We start from the raw sequence: 10,063 nt of genomic DNA on the forward strand, positions 1-10,063 counted from the left end.
TCTTCAAATTACCAAGCTTTACAAAGATGTCACTCCTGAAGTACTGTAAAGCCAGTCTTACAAAATAATTTGGCATGCAATGCAAGACGTCTCTACCACAACATTCTGAAATGGTGAAAACAGCATTCACTTCTGAATCTAAAAAAGCAAGAACATTTATTTTTGTTTTGCATTGAAGCGGAGCTAAAAAGACTGGCAGCCTGATAATGCACAGGTCACTCTTGGTTAATGGAAATGTTAACTAGTTTCAACTCAAAACTGCATTCTTACCCAGAATTCTTTTAACATAGAAGCTGCATTCAAACTTTATTTCATTATGCAGATTACAGTTCTGGAAAATTTATGAAGTAAGCAAGATCTTATAGCTCTGGAGGTGCAACAAAACTCGATATGATGAAGAGAAAAAAATAATAACCTACACATCTCCACCAAAATTTTACTAAAACTTACTGACATTATTCTTGAAACTAGTCAATGAGACTTACTCAAACTATAAGATTTATAAAAAAGAGACACAATTTCTATCTATCTCAAAAACTAGGCAAACTGATTGCAACAATGAATTTATGTATAATCATGCAACTATGAAAAAAATCCAAAAAATACATTTAGACATTTCTATTTCTCAATTACTACGAGGCAACAAACATCAGAGTAGCCTTAACTGTCTAAAAATAAAATAATTAACAAAATTATATCCCAAATTTTACTTTTGTAATTATTTTAATGTAAGTTGTTTACAAAATATTTGCAATTTATTTTTATAACATGACATTCAAAACCCACTGAAGAGTGCTAGCTTTATTTTTTAAAAGTAACAGCATTGTTGCAGGATCCAATCTGGGTTGGTCACTGGGACCAGAAGTTTAGCCTTCTGAGCTTTTGGACTCATTCTGGAGCCCATCCTCACGGAACTTTTCTCTCACTAGGATGGCTCAGAATGGTGAGAGAAGTTCCCTGAGGATGGGCTCCAGAATGAGTGCAAAAGCTCGGAAGACTAAACCTATGGCCCTGGTGATCAACTCAGATTGGATCCTACAACATTATCCTGGGACACATATATTTGCCTTAGTTTTTAACAGCATTGTCTAAGTTTTGCAAGTTTAATAGACTCAGGAAAGTTAAAAATCAGAAATACTATTTTCCTATTTCCAATTCTTGTATGTATTTGACTTAAAACTCATTTTGGGAATATAATATTACAATGAGGGAAAAAGGTATTTGATCCCCTGCTGATTTTGAATGTTTGATCAGTCTATAATTGTAAAGGTAGGTTTATTTAACAGTGAGACAGAATAACAACAAAAAAATCCAGAAAAACGCATTTCAAAAATGTTATAAATTGATTTGCATTTTAATGAGTGAAATAAGTATTTGACCCCTTTGCAAAACATGACTTAGTACTTGGTGGCAAAACCCTTATTAGCAATCACAGAGGTCAGAGGTTTCTTGTAGTTGGCCACCAGGTTTGCACACGTCACGAGGGATTTTGTCCCACTCCTCTTTGCAGATCCTCTCCAAATCATTAAGGTTTTGAGGCTGACGTTTGGCAACTCAAACTTTCACTCCCTCCACAGATTTTCCATGGGATTAAAGTCTGGAGATTGGCTAGGCCACTCCAGAACCTTAATGTGCTTCTTGAGCCACTTCTTTGTTGCCCCGACCGTGTGTTTTGGGTCATTGCCATGCTGGAATACCCATCCATGACTCATTTTCAATGCCTTGGCTGAGGGAAGGAGGTTCTCACCCAAGATTTGATGGTGCATGGCACCATCCATCGTCCCTTTGATGTGGTGAAGTTGTCCTGTCCCCTTAGCAGAAAAATACCCTGAAAGCACCCCGTTTGATGATGGGAATGTTCTTGGGGTTATAAGCAGCATTCCTCCTCCTCCAAACACAGCGAGTTGATTTGATGCCAAAGAGCTTGATTTTGGTCTCATCTGACCACAATACTTTCACCCAGTTCTCTTCTGAATCATTCAGATGTTCATTGGCACATTTCAGATGGGCCTGTACATGTGCTTTTTGAGCAGGGGGACCTTGCAGGCGCTGCAGGATTTCAGTCCTTCACGGCATAGTGTGTTACTGTTTTCTTGGTTGCTATGATCCCACCTGCCTTGAGATCATTGACAAGATCCTCCTGTGTAGTTCTGGGTTCACTCATGATCACTGAAACTCCATGAGGTGAGATCTTGCATGTAGCCCCAGATGGAGGGAGATTGGCAGTTATTTTGTGTTTCTTCCATTTGCAAACAATTGCACCAACTGTTGTCACCTTCTCACCAAGTTGCTTGGCGATAGTCTTGTAGCCCATTCCAGCCTTGTGTAGGTCTACAATCTTGTCCCTGACATCCTTGGACAGCTCCAACCATGGTGGAGTTTGGAATCTGATTGATTGCTTCTGTGGACAGATGTCTTTTATATAGGTAACAAGATGAGATTAGGGGCACTCCCTTTAAGAGAGTGCTCCTAATCTCAGCTCATTACCTATATAAGACACCTGGGAGCCAGAAATCTTGCTGACTGTTAGGAAATCAAGTACTTATTTCACTCATTAAAATGCAAATCAATTTATAACTTTTTTGAAATGCATTTTTCTGGATTTTTTTTGTTATTATTCTGTTTCTCACTGTTAAAATAAACCTACCATTAAAATTATAGACTGACAATTTCTTTGTCAGTGGGCAAACATACAAAATCAGCAGGGGATCAAATACTTTTTTCTCTCACTGTAAACCTTACTCAAATCAATCTATCTATCATCTATCTATCTATCTATCTATCTATCTATCTATCTATCTATCTATCTTCTTAGTCACCCATCTCCCTCATAGAGGGAGGTGACGTACAATTTGATCAATATAATAAAACATTAAAAACCAAATAATTTTAAGATTGCATTTTTTTAACTGTTTTTAAATGTAAAACATTATAAAATTACAAAAAGTGGAAAATTCTAAGATGGGGAGACTAGAAGTTGCCAATACAGTGGGAGTGTTCTCATGGGCCCAGTCAGCCCCACACAATATAGTTTTAAATATAATGATCCTTGAAAATAACATTGCTGAACACTTATAATCATCCCCAAAATGTGGGGAAATGTACACATTTTAAATAATCAAAACTGTTATTTCAGTAACTTACTTTGCATAACAAACTCTAAATATGTTACACTTATGAATATTGATCTGTTTGCCACAAAAGAATTGCGAACAAAAAAAATTAACCAAACTATCTAAAATATACCGATTTGTTAATTAAACCTTAATTGCTTTGAATTGAAGGCAAGGGAGACGCTACATCTGATCAAATTTCTACAGAACTCAGTTAACAACTGGCTTAAATAACTGTAAACTCCATTATTAGTAGTCTCTGAAGTTATTTTTGTTAAGGATGTCACTTTTAATAATATTTTTTCAAGCATGCAAAAAGTAGAATGTGACCAAAATATACGGTAGTTGGTATTAAAAGCATGCATGAAATGGAAAACACAGTTTACTCTGTGCAAGGAATAAAAATTTCTGAAATATTAATAGAAGTGGTGAATGCTCCAACCCTGGAAGTTTTTAAGAAAAGACTGGACAGCCATTTGTCCGAAATGGTATAGGGTTTCTTGCCTGAGCAGGGGGTTGGACTAGATGACCTCCAAGGTCCCTTCCAACATCATCATCCTCAGTGGGACACAATCCAGCCAAATCAAAATCTGGATTACTTTGGTTGTTCTGGGTTTTAGATGAGAAAAAAAATTCTTACTGGCGAGTAAGGCAAGGCTGGCATGCCCTATGATTCCCTTTCTTCCTCCTCTTGGCCAGCCCATCTGCTGATCGTTCAGCATTCTCCTTCCCCTCACATCTGCTTTGACCTACTATGGTTCAAGTGTGCAAAGTCTTCTAGTCTACCTATCACTCTCTGAACATCTTTCCACTTGGCTGCCAACAACCCATACTTACCTATTCAACCACCCCTCTTCTCCAACTTCCTTTCCTTAGCCAGTGCATATTCACCCAACCCTCTCTCCATCTTCCTTCTACTTACCAGCTTCCGTCCTAAAGGATCCATTGCACCTTCTTTTCTCCAGTCTTCCTTTGCCTTGCTGCCATCACCATTAATTCAACCACAGCATATCATCCAGCCCACTCACCCTCTCCTCCATCTCGCCAGTGCTTTGCTTTCTCTTAGTCTGTACCTGACTGAAGTACTTGCCTTTTCCGTGCTATCTCCCACCCCAGAACATGCCTATTCCAGATCCATTTTCAGAGTCAAACTGAATAGCTCCTGAGACTGCTATCAGCTGATCATACATGGGGACAATTCATGCTAAGCCATGTATTTTTAACTATAATCAGTTGACTAAGCTGGTTTGATTTAAATCACAGTCAATAAATCACAATGGCTGAGCTCAGACTAACCCAACTGTAGTATGATTTGGCAAGATCTATGAATCCAGTTATGAATACAGGAGCGAGTTACAAAAGTCTGCAGGTCATATTGTACAAAATCTTTTAAATTCGAAACTGTTCTAAATTCAAACCGAGCTACTTCAATCATTGTTGAGGTATTTGAAGATGAAATGTTTAAATAGTTTAAAAGTTTTAAGATTCATTTAAAATGATATATACATCTCAATAGAAATCTATGTACAAGTCTCTTTTCCTTTCCCTATCTTTTTGTTTGAACTCACCTCTAGGCTAGGCTCATAAATCATGTTAATACTGAATTAGCCACAGAGGCATTGTTTATACATAAAATTAATCCACAATAGATAGTTAAGATACATGCTATTTTAAAAGCGAACAAACCACAAAAAAATGCAACTAGTCTCAATTCACTGAAATCAAATTAGCTGTGTTCATGCTAAGCCTATCTCCATTTGTCTTATCTGTATTTCTTACTTCAGTTGTTAGCATTAATTTTAATTAAATAAAAAAACTTTTTAATGTTTTGTAATGTTGACCATGTTAAGCTATGAAGATGGTAATTTGAACTGAAAAATAGGTTACAGATTGAAGAAGTTTAAGATGGTATCAATTTAGATCATGCTCACTGGGGAATTCTGGGAGTTGTCCACACATCTTAAAGTTGTCAAGGTTGAGAACCACTGGCCTAGATATTCCAATTCAATATTGAATCCAATATAATCTTCTTTTTCCTACATTTGTATTTTGTAACCCCCTCTTCTAAAGAAAATAGAGCAAGCAATAGAATAGCATATAAAGGTTCTAATAATTAGCATGTCCTATTCCATGGCTGAAATCAAGAAATAAGTATCTTTTTAAACTCATCACACTTTACTTCATAGAACACTTCCTTGTTTTTCAGCATGAATTTGGTAAAATCATCAGAATATACAGTAATGGGGAGAATGATGAGAAAGTTCTAAGAACCTCCCACGGCAAGGTTCATTTCCTCCAACCCACAGTGGAAGGAAGTCACCTTTCAATCACGGTTTCTGTGTTAAACGGAATGTTTGAATAGTTCAATTTCCCCTCATTTTTACACTTTTTAAGGTATGAGCTTAAAAACTGTCAGGTAACTTAGATAGAAGGTTATGGGCCTGCACTTACGAAACTAGATTATATATTATAAACAAGTAATTCAGGAATATAAATGTAACACAAACTAGTAATATCATGCTTCAGGTATAACACATTGAACTATAATAACTATAAACATATTCAATGTTCATTTGATAGCTCAAAAGTGGGAAAAGGTCAGTTGAAAAAACTTTTACATGAAACCAAACCAGTTAACAATCAGAAATAGACCATGATTTCCAGATAGTCATGTTAATACTATCAGATGTCCCCCATCATCACAAAATCTTTGTTTATAATTCCCTTACCCTCCAAAATTAAGATCTCAAACCCAAATTACTACAAAAGCTATTTGATATCTCTTTACCATCTCAATTTCTATCAAGCAGAATAGTTGAAGTTCATTACTTTCTTTTCCCAAAGCCCTCTGAAATGGGAGCATGTAAACAGTAATTAAGCACCAATAGTTTACAGACATGGGGTATAAATAAATTAATTTTAGAAGAAAACAATGGGCAACATCAATTTTTTCCACTTAAAAGAAACAAGCACTTTTATTCTCCACGATGAAAGTCACAAAATGACAGGGAACTTTACAGTCTAAAGCAGTGTTTCTCAACTCAGCAAAAAAAATATGTAGACTTCAAATCCCAGAATTCCCCCAGACAAGCTTTACACATATTAAAACTGTTGAGGTTGAGAAACACTGCTTTGGACTAAACTTCCCTGTGACTATATAACTGTCACCATTCCAATTTTCTTTGTGAAGTATGCCATCCCCCCACTCCAAGTATCAAAGCAGGATAATCATAATGGAGGATCAAATCATACAAAGAACAACAAGGATGCAACTTTATTCTTCTTCTATTAAACTGGATAGCAACTGTTAGCATTTGCATTTTCTTAAAACAAGAAATGCACAAATAGGTTGTCATTTAAGAGCCTGACATGTACTGTGGGCGGAGGGGGTGGGGAGCCATTGTGAAGCAAATCACTCTCCTCTATCCCTTATTTTAAAAAGCAGTGGAATGGAATGTGAAAGGATACAAATTGAAAGCAGCATCGGTCAGCATACAGACATATAGTTAAAATTGCTCGTGATTAATCATAGAATGTGAAGGTGGAAAGGATCTTGGAGATCATAATCCAATTCTCCCCCACCTAGTAAAGGAATCCACTAGTTCAGCATACAATTCTTTATAAATCGGTAGCCCTATCTGCCTGCTACATTTACTGGAGAGAGAAGCAAATGACTTCTCAAAGCAACCACCTCTGCTATCATGGAGTGCCAGGGTCACCCAAAAGGAAAGGCAATGAAAAACTCTACTCACTAAATTGAAGTTCCTTTCCGTGATTTGCCAGTAGGAAAGCAAAACCTTCCTGTTTCAAGGCCAGATTGTACCACCACCACTGCTAATTTGTGGTGGGGATAAGTCACTTTCAACACTGCTTCCTATTCTTCTTTAACCCAAGATACAAAAAGAAAGCTTGTTATACACCAAATCTCACCAAGTTTGATGATCACCTCAAACTCTTTCTGAACTTCACACCTCATTTTCTCAAGTGACCTCCTCCCACACAATTATCCTACACAGGAAAGTATTCATTGACTTCTACATATATTCAAGATACTATGCTTCCAACCTGCAGAGGTTTCTAGCACTTTCTTTAGACCTTAGGGGATCCTTCCAGCAAGCTTATCCTACAATGATAATCTTAGGGACCAACAAGGATGGAAAATGTGAAGGCTTCCTAGTCTTTTCTGTAATTCAGATTTTCACTACATAGGCAGTACCTTGGAAGAAGGGTTCATTGGCAGAGTGGAATTTTTTACACCAGTAAATTCTCCCAACGGTATCCAACTATAAATAACAGGAACCAAGCAACCCCCTTTCTACTATCCAAACTGCTTTTTGCCCTTAAATCTTAAGCCAAAACGCTTTTTTCTGCAGGAACAACACCGCCTCCTCGTCACAGATTCGATTCCGAGCACCACTTAACTTACCACGCTAAGATCCCCCTTCTATCCCTTAGATCCACATTACTTCCCGGACCCCCCTCCTCCTGCTTGCCTCCTCCCCTTTCCCTTCCACCCTCGTCTCCTCTCGGCCGCTCGCATTGCTGCCCCCTCGCCCTTCACACGCACAATTATATAATTCCCTTTTGCCACCAGTCCATAGCCACTTAGGCGCCACGCCCCCTTCCTTGCCCCCTCCCCAACCTCCCAACCCCTCCCTCCCCTAGTCACTCTTCGGGGGGGGGCTGCAGCTCTTCGCAGCCCAAATGGGGCCGCTGCACCCCACCTTTGCCCAAGACCACCTGCACCGCGCCCCCTTCTTTGCATCTACCCCTTCTCCCTCCTCCCGCCCAAATCGCACTCCTTCGCCTTCGCCCCGTTTTGCAGACGCTCTCTGCACGCCTCTGCGCCCCGCCCCTTCCTCGACAGCCCCCCCTCCCCCAAATCAGAGATCGACCCCAGCTTGGAACCCCACCTTCTTTCCCCCTGACAGCTGCCCCGGCGGCTCTCCTGCTGTCGCCTCCGTGGGGCGGACGGACGGACGCGTTGACAGCCGCCTTCGTCCCCGACCACCGCCGGCCGGCCTGCCTGCCTGCCTGCTTCTTTACCGTCTCCCTCAGGCCGGGCCAAGGCCGCTGGGGGCGGCGTGAAAAGGAGGAGGAGGAGGAGGAGGAGGAGGAGCGGCTGGCCGAGGCGTCGGAGCCCAGCTCCTGCGGGGCCGGTGGCGTTGGCGCTGCTGCTGCTGCTGCTGCTGGGGCCCCGGCTCCCGCTGTGGGCTCCTGGGCACCCGGGGCCCCCTGGCTGCAACTTTCCCTCTCCGGTGGCTCCTCCGGCTGCTCCTCCTCGGCTCTGGCTGGCTGGCTCGGGTGGGGACGGGGAGGAGCGGGAGGCGGGACCCAGCGGCCGAGTAAGCGCTGCCGCGTCGGGGGTGCGGAGAGAGAGAGAAAAGGGGAGTGGGAGAAATGGAGGCCGCCGCGATTTTTTGCCCCTTCCCCGTCTTAGCTGCGCGCTGCAGCCGCCATCTTGGGCACGGCAGCTGGGGAGAGCTACGAGGGGTGGCCGGAGGGAGCGCGGAGCGAGAGCCGGAGGGGGGGGACCGAAAGAGCGCCGCTGCCGCCCCCTAACCTCTTCCACTCCCCCCTCCACGGAGTGCCCGGCTCCCTAGGTGGCCCTGCTGCGGGCGTTCAGCCGCCGCACCGCGCTTGCAGCAGAGGCGTCGGCGGGGAGCGTAGGCAGGGCATGTGTGCGCTTTCCAGACCGCGCTCTAGCGCTTCGTTCGCCAGCCGCCTCCGTCTGCCAGCCTGCCCCAACCTGGTCCCCTCCAGAAGTGGCCTGTTGGGCTACGCATTTCTCCCCCTCACCCACCCACCCCGTCCCCGAGCAGGCTCCAGACGGTCTTTTTAACGTGCTTTTGCCTGTAGGTATTAAGCAGTTTCCATGTTTATATTGCAAAATAAAATGGCCTCTCCAGTAAAGACTGAACAGAGGAAAGGTTTCGCCAAAACTGACGGGGGCGGGGGGGGGGTATTCCTTCACCTGTCTAATTTCTTCACGAAAAGCTCTTGCTGGTCTTGAAATAGCTGCGGTTGGGGTTCGCGGGAGACCTGGCAGCCTTAAGAGAAAATGCATTGACAGCGCCGTTCTTCAAAAAAGCAAATCGTGCAAGTAAAAACCGAAGCCGAATAATTATGCACGTGTTTACTTAGAAGTAAGTCCCATATGTTAAATGCATGTTGCATCTTACCAGGAGTCTTTGAAAGAATAACGCCTCACTGAAGTTAGTACAGCTTAATTTTTTACTAAATGTGCAAAGGTTTGTACTATTTATACATGAAGCAGAGGAGCACTCTGGCTGTAATGTAGCCCAGCATTACTCGCCAATGTGCTTAGTGAAACGCAGGTTAATGCCTTGACGGGTTTATCTGTGAATGGCCTTATATCTATTATTTGGCTACAGTTAGCAACAGCTCCTGATGAAATGCCTCAGCCTATTGGGCTTTTTGTAAAGCCATCAAGATTTGGCTTTGGATCTGAGTGGTTGTTCCTGTCTTTTCTTATAAGGTGATTGTAGTGTATCAGTCGAACTGTAGAAAAATTTACTGTTAAGGTTATATGTTCCACTTTAGTAAGCCACATAGAAACTTAGTAGATAAATACATGTTTTCTGCATGTTTATAAATGGGCTATAAAGCTTGAATTCAGTCCTGGAGTTCTCCAAAATTTTCAAGCTATCTTTAATGTGACGAAAATGCAGTTGTTTTAAAATATTAACTCCCTAACTGGTGAGTCATATTAAATTTAAATGAACATGTAATTGGAATAAATATCATTTGTGTCAATTCTGTGCATACCTAATAGTTTTTGGAATGCAACTCCAGTGGTTGAAGGCAGCGCCTTGTTATGTCCTTTGACCTGTAGACATTGGAGGAAACCCGAATTTAATCCTTATCTTCCCAATGAGGAATATTATTCTCCTGAAGGCACTATTTAAATTGGACAAAATCTGCCTCTG

The 10,063-nt window shown here is 41.7% G+C and overlaps 1 protein-coding gene across 3 annotated transcripts in view; it reads right to left on the reverse strand.

Moving 5' to 3' along the window:
- Positions 1-8,223, reverse strand: part of NCOA1 (nuclear receptor coactivator 1) — a 308,570-nt gene extending 300,347 nt beyond the window's left edge. For all 3 annotated transcript variants that reach the window (XM_081326952.1, XM_081326949.1, XM_081326951.1), the window contains exon 1: positions 8,027-8,223. The gene's annotated coding sequence lies outside the window, so the exon portion shown is untranslated. The remainder of the gene's footprint in view (positions 1-8,026) is intronic.
- Between the last annotated feature and the right edge of the window lie 1,840 nt (positions 8,224-10,063).

The sequence above is a fragment of the Vipera berus genome, assembly GCF_964194415.1.
Source record: "Vipera berus genome assembly, chromosome: 1".
NCBI classification, from domain to species: Eukaryota; Metazoa; Chordata; class Lepidosauria; order Squamata; family Viperidae; genus Vipera; species Vipera berus.